Below are 14,794 nucleotides of genomic sequence, written 5' to 3' on the forward strand. Positions count from 1 at the left end.
TGAGGAGAGAGAGAGAGAGAGAGAGAGAGAGAGAGAGAGAGAGAGAGAGAGAGAGAGAGAGAGAGAGAGAGAGAGAGAGAGAGAGAGAGAGAGAGAGAGAGAGAGAGAGAGAGATTTATTGAGAGAGGGAGAGAGGATTTATTGAGGAGAGAGATATTGAGAGGATTTATTGAGTAGAGAGGATTTATTGAGGAGAGAGAGAGAGAGAGAGGATTTATTGAGTAGAGAGAGAGGGGATTTATTGAGGAGAGAGAGAGAGGATTTATTGAGGAGAGAGAGAGAGAGAGAGAGAGAGAGAGAGAGAGAGAGAGAGAGAGAGAGAGAGAGAGAGAGAGAGAGAGAGAGAGAGAGAGGATTTATTGAGAGAGGGGATTTATTGAGAAGAGAGGATTTATTGAGGAGAGAAGAGATTTATTGAGAGGATTTATTGAGGAGAGAGAGAGGATTTAATGAGAGAGAGAGAGAGAGAGAGAGAGAGAGAGAGAGAGAGAGAGAGAGAGAGAGAGAGAGAATTTATTAAGGAGAGAGAGGATTTATTGAGTAGAGAGGGGATTTATTAAGAAGAGAGGATTTATTGAGAGAGGAGATTTATTGAGAGGATTTATTGAGGAGAGAGAGAGAGAGAGAGAGAGAGAGAGAGAGAGAGAGAGAGAGAGAGAGAGAGAGAGAGAGAGAGAGAGGATTTATTGAGGAGAGGAGATTTATTGAGGAGAGAGAGAGAGAGAGAGAGAGAGAGAGAGAGAGAGAGAGAGAGAGAGAGAGAGAGAGAGAGAGAGAGAGAGAGAGAGAGAGAGAGAGAGAGAGAGAGAGAGAGAGAGAGAGAGAGAGAGGATTTATTGAGAGAGAGGGGATTTATTTAGGAGTGGATTTATTGAGAGAGAGAGAGAGAGAGAGAGAGAGAGAGAGAGAGAGAGAGAGAGAGAGAGAGAGAGAGAGAGAGAGAGAGAGAGAGAGAGAGAGAGAGAGGAGAGAGAAAAGATTTATTGAGGAGAGAGAGAGGATTTATTGAGGAGAGAGAGGGAATTTATTGAGGAGCGAGAGAGAGAGAGAGAGAGAGAGAGAGAGAGAGAGAGAGAGAGAGAGAGAGAGAGATAGAGAGATTTATTGATGAGAGTGGATTTATTGAGGAGAGTGGATTTATTGAGGAGAGAGAGAGAGAGAGAGAGAGAGAGAGAGAGAGAGAGAGAGAGAGAGAGAGAGAGAGAGAGAGGATTTATTGAGGAGAGTGGATTTATTGAGGAGAGAGAGTGGATTTATTGAGGAGAGAGAGTGGATTTATTGAGGAGAGAGAGAGAGAGAGAGAGAGAGAGAGAGAGAGAGAGAGAGAGAGAGAGAGAGAGAGAGAGAGAGAGAGAGAGAGATTTATTGAGGAGAGAGAGAGAGAGGATTTATTGAGGAGAGAGAGAGAGGGAATTTATTGAGGAGAGAGAGAGAGAGAGAGAGAGAGAGAGAGAGAGAGAGAGAGAGAGAGAGAGAGAGAGAGAGAGAGAGAGAGAGATTTATTGAGAAGGGAGAGGATTTATTGAGGAGAGAGAGAGAGGAGATTTATTGAGGAGAGAGAGAAGAGATTTATTGAGGAGAGAGAGAGGATTTATTGAGGAGAGAGAGAGAGAGAGAGAGAGAGAGAGAGAGAGAGAGAGAGAGAGAGAGAGAGAGAGAGAGAGAGAGAGAGAGAGAGAGGATGAACAAAATACTATATGATAGACAAGAACATTTAGATAATCTTAATTACCAGGCACACCATGAGGCACTCAACGGGAGAGAGGAAGTCCTCCACCTCTTCAAGCTAACCTCCACAATGGGTTAAGTAGCTCACTCCTTCAGACACTTCCCTAAGGTATAAAATCTCCTTCAACGAATGTATTTTCCTCCCTTACTGACGTACAGAATCTTCATCCTAAGAGCTGCTATAGAAAGGTTACTAAGGTAGGTATACTTAGATGCCTCACTCCTTAACATCAGATATTTCCAAAGGCCAAAAATGAGGTCAGTTAGGTCTTATTGAATGTTTTGGTAAGGTCTTGGTTCAGAAGAATGGTCACACTACCACCAGGGTCATTAAACTACCCCTGGAAATGCCCCAAACTCCTCCGAAAGCCTTTTCAAATATGTGTTTTTCAGGTTCATGGTAGTGTTGCACCGATTAATCGGTAAGAAATCGGTAATCGGCCTAATCGGCCACTTTGCCGATTAATCGGTAATCGGTCTTTTGACCGATTAATCGGGGCCGATTATTATTTTTTCTCTCTTTTATAGTACAGTGTACATAACACAATATTGATAATGTTAATGTAAGGATGGTGATGTTACCAAAACTCTGATGCCTTTCCACAGCATTTATTTCCAACAAGTCCATATGCAAATGTATATTATGTAATTCAAATTGATATATAAAATTATGATATGAACTGAAGCACTGGTATTTGCTTCAACTTTGAAACTAGAAAAAAAAATCAACATATTACTTTATATTACAACCAAGAAATATTATATGCCTATTTCAACTTGCTTAGTACAGTAACTGAGTAATGTCCTTCACCAAGCCTGCCGTGCATATGGAAGTAAGTTATTGTAATATATCATGAAAAGTATGGAACTAGACAAGTGATTTTACTCAGCACTTGACGTTAAACACTCTTAAATTGTAATGTAAAAACATTAATTGGGTAACATCCTTCACCATGCCTGCCGTGCATAAGACAGTAAATTAGTAGAAAACTTGAGAGATTGATAAACTTTCTGTACACTACCATTTCTAGTAGCATCTAGGATCACCACAAGAACGAGAAAACTGGCAAATTCTAACATATTAAAATCAGGATGTTTCCACAAAGCAAGGCTAAATTATATGTAACAAATTACTAGACGTATTTGTTCTCCATGTGCATTTCTTCTGTTCATGGTACAGAAGTCACATTACCAGAAGGGTCATTAAACTACCCCTGGAAATGCCCCAGACTCCTCCAAAAGCCTTGCCATGTATGTGCTGCTGGGTGCAATACAGGCTTAGTCCTCACGCAGGAGCCCAGCCAATGCGAGACTAGACTAGCCGTGCCGTGTGAGGTCAGAGCGTCAAAATACAATTAACCCGGTATCAGCGACGGGCCAATTTTATGGCTTTACCGTGTAGCAGCGACGGGCCAAATTTTTGCCATGACATAAACCCCCTAAAATAGATGATACATAGGGTCGCCTTTGGAGGGACCCAAAACTTCTCGGGTTTAACTCGTAATACTTTGCACAGTCCCAACACTTATTTTTCCTTCTCATGTATTACCTATAGATAACATAGGAGAGGGAGGGAGTCCAACACCCAAACAGACTATTTGAAATGATTATACTGAAGTCGTTTGATCCTAATTCTGTCCTTTCATGGTTTTTTCATTATTTCCAGGGGTAGATTTGTGACCTTGATGGTAGTTTGATCCTTCCTCTGTATCATGAACCTAAAAACACAGATTTGCCAAGGTTTTCGTAGGAGTTTTGAACATTTCCAGGAGCATTTTGTGGCCCTGGTGGTAGTGTGACCCTTCCTCTGTACCATGAACCTATAGAAACACACATTTGTCAAGGATTTCCTAGGAGTTGTGGGCATTTCCAGGGGTAGTTTTGTGGCCCTGGTGGTAGTGTGACCCTTCCTCTGTACCATGACCCTGAAGAAACACACATCTGGCAAGGCCTTCCTAGGAATTGTGGGCATTTCCAGGGGTAGTTTTATAACCCTGGTGCTGGCCTAACCCTTCTTCAGTTGCATGAACCCCACAAGACACTCATTGCAACCCAACTGATCCCCTCTTTAGCCCTTAGAAATAGCTGATGTAAGAAGCAAAACTGTCTTACTATACTGGCCAAAGACATGCCCAAGTTGGTGGCAATGCAGACCCCACAAGACCGCCACAAAGTCATCATTATCCTTGACGGTGAAGGCCTCAGTCATCGTCAACAGCACAGCCGACTGGTGTGTCTGTCTCTAACGTATGAATGGGTCTGCAGACAACATGTGGTCACAGGCTCCACTAGTGACAGGCCTCAAAGCCTTGCAGCAGATTTTTAACAGTGTAATCACAGCATTACTAAATAGATACCTATCATCCTCATATATCGTATAGCTATGGTGCAGTATGTGCTTTACGTATTAATTTTGGCAGATATTATAATTCTGTATAATTTTACCGGTAATTATGCTTCTATACCACCACCTAGAGTTATCATTGACTCAATTAAATAAGGATGAGGTCAGCCCCAGCATTTAAACTGCCTGAGAATGGTTCATGTTACAATACAAAACATGAAGAAACACTCATTAGAACCCGATTGCCTCCTCTTTGACCTTCAGAAATACAGAACATAGTTGACGTGAGAAGCAAAAGTGTCTTATTATACCAATCCCAGGATATAGTTAATATTGTGTCATCAAAACCCAGATTAAATTCAAACCTCTCCTGCGTCCATCCCACTCTGATTGGGCTCATGTTAACGCCTCCCTGCACTGTGACGCCTTGTTTAAGAGGCCCCCGAGCCAAGAAGGACGGAACAGAGAGGGAGAAAGCTGTTGCTGAGAGTGAGAAAATATAAGAAAGATTTTAATGGAAGCGGCCAAGATAGATAATGGAGAGAGAGAGAGAGAGAGAGAGAGAGAGAGAGAGAGAGAGAGAGAGAGAGAGAGAGAGAGAGAGAGAGAATTACCTCCACTAAAAATGATCCACAAAGTCTAAATGGATGTATATAATCCCCCCTTTGCGCCCATGGACCCCCCTAACGAAACAGACCAGCTATAGTGTAAGCTATCTAATGGGGGCCTTCTCCCCCTCAACAACTTGACAAAACTACAAAAAAACATCACACTTTCCCTCCTTATTATAAAAATTCCTTGACTGCTCGTTAACCATTTTAGAAAAAATAAATCAACACTCACCAATGGGCTCCTCCTGTGTTCCTCGTCTTCTTCCCAGTCCTCCTCCTCCTCTTCTTCGTTTGGTAGTGTCTGCAAATCAAGTTCGGTGTCAATTAACTGTGTAAATGTGGTGTGCAGGGCGCTGCATCCACTAACACAGACGCAGTAACGTCAACTGACCCAGTACATCCATCACAAATAAACAAGGAAGACGAAAGCGACGTAGAACGTTAGAATACATCCAACTTTAAGAACAATTTGAAGAACACAGCACAGCGAGGCGACAGTGAGAAGAACAAATCATTATCAAAACACACAGGAAGCAAAAAGGGGCGTCTCGGGCCACCATACAGCCGGCGCTCTGCCGGCTTCCTGAAACCGCCCACTTCACCCAACGACAGCACCACGCTAAAGACTATAAGGACGAGAATCATGTAAACGGAAGTCATGTAAAATAACACTACTCATGAATATTCACTCTTATGTGCTATAACCATAGAGGATGTAACAATATCATAGGGAAAGGAGTGCACCCTCAGTGCAGGAGCCTTGTGTACCCAGTCAATAGGTATGACGTAGTGATGACGTATAGTGACGTAGGCAATCGCCCAGATCAGGGGTTCCTCGAGTACTGGGCAGAACTAGAAATATTTCTGACCGACACTCACGTGTCCTCTAAATTTTAGACACAATATGTGTCGTGTTCATCTACGCTGTCGTGAGTAGAAAGTGAAGTGTTGTACCGTAAAGGAAAGCGCACTAGTGTCCATTGTGTATAGTGGTATTGTTTAGATTATAAGAGTATATATCTTCAGTGTATGTGTAATAAGAAATATTTAGGATTGCAACTAGTATTGAAGTAGGACGTTACTTGTCCCTTAACAGGCAGTGTGCGAGGCCTGACGACCCGCTGGGTCTGATTGAAGTGTATTCTGTATTTTATATTATTTTGTTATTCAAAGTGTTAAAATAAGTTAAAATTAAATATAAAAAGCGACAACGTTTCATCACCCCAACTACGAGCTCCTTCAAATACTCTTGAAGTACCAGAATATTAAGTCAGTTGTCGCTACGACGAATCAGTCTTAAACCTCCTTGAGAGCCCGGTAGCGTACTACAACATAAACATTAACATACTTTTTGTTTACAGTAAACAGTTCAAGAAAAAAAAGAACCAATAATGAAAAAAGCCTGTCACTCCAAAAAAATATCATTATAAATTGTGCGCAACAACTTCAGCGTGCGATGGTGTACCCAGTGCAGTCCAGCCCAGTATCACAAGTCTACAACAAAATGACCTGACCTGTCTCCCAAAATCTAGTCCTGATTTGAGTATGTAATGACCTAGCCACCATAGTAACCTGTCCCAAACATTCATAACAGCTTTTCAAACGAGCAGAGTGCGTCGTCATTACGTTCAAGGCTTTATTCAGAAGGTAATTCCTGGTACAGTGAGCAGTATAATCTGACTTACAGTGGACTACTCTGGGGATAGAAAGCAAAGATCCGCACTCGTGGCTTACCCGAACAGGTCCCAACGTTACGTACCACATACCCGTAACCCAGGGGCGGATATGGGGTGACCTCATTCCTCACATGCAAGCAGAAAGTGAATTTTAGTGCAGGCCACTATCATCAGGAAATAAGGGAAGACTTCCTTGTCTTTGTGCACGCCCAAGACCTCACCTGTAAAGGTTTGGCCTGGTTCCTTTTGCGCGCTGTTGAAGACCTCGGATTGGACATGCCCAAGTGCAGGGAACTTGGTTTCGATGGAGCAAGTGCCATGATGGGAAAATTCAAAGGGTGTGCCGCAGTACTCATGAAGAAGTACACCCTGGCCAAGCCAATCCACTGCTCTGACCACCGGCAGAATCTAGTACTGACGAAGCCGTGTGACGTCAAGGAAGTGAAGATCGCTCTTCAAACACTGACCGAGGTGTGCAACTTCATTCATTCTTCAAATATGCACTGTCTCCGCTTCACAGAGGTTGTCAAGCTTACCTCGGCCAAGCGCGAAGAGCTTGTTCCCTGTGCCCCACCAGGTGGATTGAGAGGCATGACGCAGTGCTGGTTTTGTTGAATTTCTGCCTGTCATTGATGTTTTTCTCAAGGAAGAACTTGACGCCACCGCTGGGCTCCTTCTCATCGCCATACATGTTCCCCGCTTTCTCGTTGGACTGGTTGTAGTGGAGTGTACATTGGCGCATACTCTCAAGCCAAGCCGAACTCTTCAGAGAAAAGATGGCGACCTGGTGTCAGCCTATGCCCGATTCGTGGCATCGAGACCATTTTTGGCAAGTTCAGAGCAGATGTGGAGAATCATTTCCACGATGTGTTCATGAAAGCGGAAGAGCTTTTGGTAGAGGTGGGGTCATCGCATGACACCATCCCTGTGCCACGACTCTGTGGACGACAGACCCAGCGATCAAATGTTCCGTGCGAGAATGCTGAGGAGTGCTACCGCCGGGCGGTGTACATTCCATTCGTGGACCACGTCTTGGCTGAGTTGAAGAGTCGGTTCGGCGACTACACAGTGCCTGTCGCACTTCGATCAGCTCAAGCAACTCCTCAATGGCCTCGAAACGGATGTTGCAGCTGTGCTTCAAGCGGAGAAGCTCTACGAGCTCGACATGGAATCCCTGACACTCGTGAAGGCACTGGGCATTATCTGTTTTGGTCTTCCAAACTATCAAAGAAGCCCAGGCACACGCCAGCACCAGCGTGTTCCCCAATCTCGCCATTCTCTTGAAAACTCTGTTGACGCTTCCAGTCTCCAACGAGAGGTCTTTCTCAGCATTGAAAAGGCTTAAAACCTATTTGAGGAGTACCGTTGGCCAAGAGCGCCTGAACGGACTTGCCCTCCTCTATGTCCACTATGATATCCCCCCCATTTCAGTCAAGAGAGTGATAAGCAAATTCGGCGAAAAAAAACGCCAACTACTCTTTGCTTAGTGAGGCACTTGTTGAATACTTGGGAATTTATTGTAAATATATTTCTGTACCGTCCTGAAACCCTCACTTAAGGGTAAGGTCAGGATAAGTTAAGGTAAGGTTAGGATATTAAGGTAAGGTCAGGATAGGTCAGATTCAGGTTACCTTGGAGTGAATTACGTTTAGGGGATTATTTTAAGGCAAGTTTAGGGTAATTCAACTGTAGTTTTAGGTAAGATGGGAGTGAATTACATTAGTTTAGGGTCATTCAAGACAGAGTAAGGTTACTTTAGGGTGAATTAGTAAATTCAGGCTGCTTATGACAGACTTTCGGCACTTAGGGATCCTTTGTTTTGATCGTTACCAATGGCGCCGATCGATGCTATAGTTTTCCATGTGAAACTGGCCTATGGGGTGGTGGCGGCTGCAGAGGAAGCGAGAGGGGTTGAGAGTGTGTGGCTAATATATTGCTCCACATAATTAATGGAAGCTGAGATTCCGGTGATGTGGACTCCAGCAGCCATTATACCTCCATGGGAGGAACCAACAGACGGAGAGAAGAAACAACTGTGGAAAGGAGAGGAGGAAGAGGAAGGGGATCAGAGAATGAAGGGAGGATTAGGCAGAGAACAGATGTAATTAAGAGGAGGTAGTATAACGATAAAGGGAGGAGGAGAAACAGGAAAGAATTATTATTGACACTCACCAACTGATTCCTCTGTATCCTCTTCCTCCTCCTCTTCTTCTTCTGGCAGTATCTGCAGATCAAGTGAGGGATTAATAGGCTGTATAAACATTAACATGCTTTTGGAAATAATAAATTCTCTTCACTGTCTAAATTCAACACAACAATAGTTCGCATGCATAAAGTTCATACACAATTGTTTGTAAGCAAATGTTTGTAAGGGATAAAGTTCGTCTGAAAAAAGTACGTACGCTGAAGTTCGTATGGTATAAAGTATGTATGTAAATTATTCGTAACGACAAAAGTTCGTATGGAAAAGTTTTGTATGAAATTGTTCGTAAGCAAAAAGTTTGTACGCAAATTTGCATCAGGGATTAAGTTCATCTGACAAAAATACTTAAGTAAAAGTTCGTTCGCTAAAGTTCGTATGCAGATATTCGTATGGTATAAAGTACGTATGTAAAATATTCGTAACGACAAAAGTTAGTATAGAAAAAAAAATCATGTGCAATTATCCGTACGCAAATGTTCGTCAGGGATAAAATTCTTGTGTGTAAAGTAGTACGGACGGAAAAAGTTTGTGAGCATGTTTGTATGGCAATAAGGGCCGCTTTCACAGTCGTTTTGTTTGTTTTGATCGTTACCTACGGCGCCGATCGACGCTATAGTTTTCCATGTGAAACTGGCCTATGGGGTAGTGGCGGCTGCAGAGGAAGCAAGGTGTTGAGAGTGTGTGGTAAGGTGCGGGGCTGGGCTAACCCCGCAGCCGCCACTTCCCCATCGGCCAGTTTTGAGTGGAAATTCTAAAGCGGCGATCATTGGTAACGATCAAAACAAACAAAACGACTGTGAAAGCGGCCCTGAGTTGCTATGGATACTTGTGACACGAAGCTTTTCTATACGAATTTTTGTCCGAAACCCATGAAAAATGGGGGTGTCGCTAAGAGCCGACCCTGCTGACAACCACCATCACCTCCGCTACCAACAACCAACATCATAACTTTGCACTCTGCCGCCACCGCCCTCATTAACGCAAAATAATACACACTGACAAGATGAGCCACTGCCTCCAGGAATTATTTCAAGACTAAAGATCTTGTCGCCCAGTACCTTAAAAAGTTTCTTACTGGACCAGTTTTTCACCACGGGGAGACCTTTTGGTCCCCCAGTTATGTTAAAAAAATGCACACACACACACACACACATTTCTCTCTCTCTCTCTCTCTGTACAAACTATTTCCATGCGTACTTTGGTCCTAGAATCAAACGAACTTTACCATACGAATTATTGCCATACAAAGTTTTTTTCTATTCCATACGAACTTTATCTCTGACGGATATTTGCGTACGAACAGTTGCGTACGAACATTTGCATACGAACGTTTTCCATACAAACTTTTACGTGTACGAACGTCTTTCTACCGAACATTTGCACGACGAACATTTAAGCTTACGATTTTTTTCCTTTACGATTTTTTCCCATTACGAACTTTTGACATGACGAACTTTATACTCTACGTACTTATGGCAAACGAACTTTATCCTTCGAATTATTGCCAGATGAAGTTTTTCTATACGAACTTTTGTCCGGAACCCGTGTCAGACACAGGAGTAATGCTTCCCTTTTTTGGGGAGGCATAACAGCTCAAGTATTAATGGTGACAGCTACTGAAGGGAAGATAGATAGATGGATAAAGGATGACAGATAAATATAAATAGATAGCTTTTTTGGGTGTTTGCAGGGGTCACTGTCCCTTTGTGGAACAGAGGAAGGGTCACACCACCACCAGGCTCATAAGATTTAGCTTCACGGCACGGAGGAAGGGTCACACTACCACCTGGGTCATAAAACTACCCCTGAAAATGCCCTAAACTCAAAGGAACACAAAGAAACACAAAGGAAGAACAAACAACAGCAGACCTGCTGGTCCTTACGAGGCTGTTTGTGACAAGCTACACTAACTATCTAATCAAAGGTGGAAGATGAAGGACAGCAAAGGCGAAGGCTCCCCACCCCATCCCTCCAGCCAAAGCTGGCAGGAAAGGAAAGAGAACCATGCAGCATGGAAAAACTGCATGGAAATTATGTAGGAAAGAGGAAAGAACTACCATTACTGCTACCACAAACCGGGCAATAAAAGCGGACAAAGACACCAGTATTTGAAAGAACTTAACGTTATTACGACAATGAGTAATATCTTAGTTGCTGGTTGGATTCAAAATACTTGTCTAATCTATTCTTGAAGGCCGTAACTGTTGTACTATCAACGGCATCACAGGGAAGAGAGTTCCAAACATTAACAACTCGATTGAAGAAGAAGTGTTTAGCTTCATGCGTCGAGAATCTTTTACCACTTATCTTCAAATTGTGATTTCTTCTTGTTCTATTTGATCGATCAATTGTGAAGTAATCTTCCGCATTAATATCACTGAATCCTTTAAACATTTTAAACACTTCTATTAGATCGCCTCGCATTCTTCGTTTTGATAGGCTGAATAAATTTACTTCTTTAAGCCTTTGTTCATATGACAAATTTCTCAACCTAGGAATCATCTTTGTTACTCTTCGTTGGACCCGTTCCAGCTTTACTATGTCTTTTCTGTAGTAGGGAGACCAAAACTGTACACAGTACTCTAGACGGGGTCGAACCAACGAATTATATAGTTTTAATATTACTTTTTCCGATTTATTATTAAAGACTCGTCCGATGAAGCCAACCAATTTGTTTGCAGTTTTAGCTACCTCTGAACAATGCTGACCGGGCTTTAAATCGCTTGATATAGTGATTCCAAGATCCTTTTCTTTACTTACTGCAGAAAGTTGTTGGCCATTCATTACGTACCGAACGCGATTGTTATTTTTTCCGATGTGCAACACTTTACATTTGTCAACGTTAAATTTCATTTGCCATTGACTGGCCCAACGTGCAAGTCGATCTCAATCTGATTGTAAAGCTTCTTCGTCGAGTGTCGCAGTTACTTTACTAGCAATTTTTGTGTCATCAGCAAATTTTGATACTTTGCAAGTGAGCCCATCATCGATATCATTAACATAAATTAAGCAGAGCATGGGGCCAAGCACTGATCCTTGAGGTATGCCGCTTCTGACGTCGAGCCAGTTAGATGTAACACCATTTAGAACTACTCTCTGTTTCCGCTCAGAGAGCCAGTCCACAAGCCAATTGTGAATGTTACCCGAGATACCGTGCGCCAATAGTTTGCTGAGCAATCGTTGGTGGGGGACCTTATCAAATGCCTTTTGAAAATCCAGATATATGATATCTACTGATCTGCTTTCATCGAACACCTCAAAAATATAATGAAAAAAATCAAGTAAGTTAGTTAAACACGAACGTTTACTACGGAAGCCATGTTGCGAATTATTTATCATATTATTTTCTTCGAAAAATTTCACCATATTGTCGCGAATGATAGTCTCCATTAACTTACAAACAATCGATGTCAGGCTAATTGGTCGATAGTTTCCTGGATGAGACTTGTCCCCCTTTTTGAAAATTGGTGTGACATTTGCAAGTTTCCAATCTGACGGAACTTTTCCAGCTGTTAAAGATTTATTGAATATGATGGAATAGATGGGAATGGAATGGAATGGAAGGGAAGAGAAGGGACAGGAAGGGATGGGAATGGAAGGGAAGGGAAGGGATGGGAATGGAAGGGATGGGAAGGGAAAGGATTGGATGGGATGGGATGAGAAGGTAAGGGATGGGAAGGGAAGGGAAGGGATGGGAAGGGAAGAGAAGGATGGGAAGGGAAGAGAAGGGATGGGAAGGGAAGAGAAGGGATGGGAAGGGAAGGGTAGGGAAGGAATGGGAAGGAAAAGGAAGGGATGGAAAGGGAAGGGTTGGGAAAGGAAGGGAAAGGAAGGGAAAGGATTGGATGGGATGGGATGAGAAGGTAAGGGCTGGTCAGGGAAGGGAAGGGATGGGAAGGGATGAGAAGGATGGGAAGGGAAGAGAAGGGATGGGAAGGGAAGAGAAGGGATGGGATGGGAAGGGAAGAGAGGGTTAGGGAAGGGGAGGGGAGGGAAGGGAAGGGAAGGGAAGGGAAGTTAAGGGAAGAGAAAGGTTAGGAAGGGGAAGGGATGGAAGGGGAAGAGAAGGGATAGGAAGGGAAGGGATGGAAAGGAAGGCATGGGAAGGGATGGGATGGGAAGAAATGGAGTATGATATTCCCAAACACACACACACACACACACACATATACACTCACTCACCCACCCAGATACATACATATTCAAAGTGTGTGTGTGTGTGTGTGTGTGTGTGTGTGTTATGCTCCTGAGACTTCCATATAGTTGTGTGTCACTTTCATGAGGTGCTTTTCCTACTAGTGTTTTTAGGGCGAGTCCATTCAAGGCACCTGTGTACCACCCCATACAAGCTCGAAGTCTTGACAAATGTGTGTTTCTTTAGCTTCATGGTACAGAGGAAGGGTCACACTACCACCAGGGTCATAAACTACCCAAGGAGATGCCCCAAACTCCTATGAAAGTCTTGACAAATGTGTGTTTCTTTAGGTTCATGGTACAGAGGAAGGGTCACACTACCTCCAGGGTCATAAAACTACCCAAGGAGATGCCCCAAACTCCTATGAAAGTCTTGACAAATGTGTGTTTCTTTAGCTTCATGGTACAGAGGAAGGGTCACACTACCACCAGGGTCATAAAACTACCCCAGGAAATGCCCACAACTCCTACGAAAGCCTTGTCAAATATGTGTTCTTGGGCGGCGAAATGTCTCATAATACGACCCTAAGAGCCACCTTGCCACCAGGGTCTGACCACCAACTGACTCCAAACCAACCCACTCCTCTCTTTGAACCCAGTCATGATTAGGACCACCCTATATATGGCAGGGACTTCACTATTCTGTACAACCGCTCCCACAACATGTCACGCTTGATGGCAGAGTCCCTTTTCATATGACAACTCTGCCCCGCACTGTGACCTGACATTGTACCGAGGGCAGCTGTGTGGCAGGAACTAACAGGAAGGAGAGAAGACTGAGAGCTGGAAATGGAAATAAAAAAGACCGAGAATTTTGCACAAAAGGAACAATTGCAGGAAGAAAATTGGTGCAAGAAGATGAACAAGGAAAATAGTTATAAAGTTAACAACACTCACCATTTGATTCCTGTGTGTCCCCTTCATCCTCCTCCTCCTCCTCCTCTTGTTCTTCCTCCTCTTCTTCTTATGTCTGCAAATTAAGTTAGGAATGAGAACTGTATAAACACTGAGTCAGGCAGAAGTATGGGGCCATCCAGTCCCCATTAAAGCTAATGATACATATATGGAAAAAATTAACATCTATATATAGTGAGTTATCACCTTCATATCACAGGTAAAACTCCAGAAATACACCCACCAACTACCAGTGACAATGGAGCAGTGCAAAGCCTGCCCCATTTTTACCAAGGCAACCTGACCAAATCTAACCTAACCATTGAGTAAATAGAACGTTAAATGGTAAAAAGCGCTCAAAATAACGGAAAAGATGAGTAAAAAGATGAATTAATCTAACCTAACCACATCTGATTTCTGGAAAAACACACAAATAGTTAGGGATAAATGTATAAATAATTAGGCTACCCTTTCTTCAATAATCCCTTAATGATAACAAATACTCTAACCTATCACTGCCGCTGCCGATGTCAATGGAGGTGGAATTGGTGGAGTGGACATGGCGGCTGACCCCAATCACTGCTGAGGGTCTAACACCATCATCACCACCACCACCATCAACACTGCCATCACCATCACCACCACCACCATCACTGCCATCACCACCATCACCACCACCACCATCACCACCGCCACCATCACCACCGCCGTCATCACCACCGCCGTCATCATCACCACCAACACCTGTCACCACTGCCGTCATCACCACCGCCGTCATCACCACCACCACCATCACCACCGCCGTCATCACCACCACCACCATCACCACCACCACCATCACCACCGCCGTCATCACCACCGCCGTCATCACCACCACCACCATCACCGCCGTCATCACCACCGCCGTCATCACCACCACCACCATCACCACCGCCGTCATCATCACCACCAACACCTGTCACCACTGCCGTCATCACCACCGCCGTTATCACCACCACCACCATCACCACCGCCGTCATCACCACCGCCGTCATCACCACCACCACCATCACCACCGCCGTCATCACCACCACCACCATCACCACCGCCGTCATCACCACCACCACCATCACCACCGCCGTCATCACCACCGCCGTCATCACCA

General features: G+C 43.8%; 1 long non-coding RNA gene across 3 annotated transcripts in view; it reads right to left on the reverse strand.

Moving 5' to 3' along the window:
• The window catches only part of LOC126995259 (uncharacterized), a 39,978-nt gene that overhangs the window by 24,570 nt on the left and 614 nt on the right, over positions 1–14,794 (reverse strand). For 2 of the 3 annotated variants that reach the window (XR_007750193.1, XR_007750194.1), the window contains exons 2-4: positions 13,654–13,726; positions 8,532–8,583; positions 4,916–4,984 (exon numbers count right to left, since the gene is read on the reverse strand). This is a non-coding gene — a long non-coding RNA (uncharacterized LOC126995259). Of the gene's footprint in view, positions 1–1,813; positions 1,833–4,915; positions 4,985–8,531; positions 8,584–13,653; positions 13,727–14,794 lie in introns of those variants that run through there. The other variant, XR_007750195.1, reaches the window with a different exon arrangement.

The sequence above is a fragment of the Eriocheir sinensis genome, chromosome 7, assembly GCF_024679095.1.
Source record: "Eriocheir sinensis breed Jianghai 21 chromosome 7, ASM2467909v1, whole genome shotgun sequence".
Taxonomy (NCBI): Eukaryota; Metazoa; Arthropoda; class Malacostraca; order Decapoda; family Varunidae; genus Eriocheir; species Eriocheir sinensis.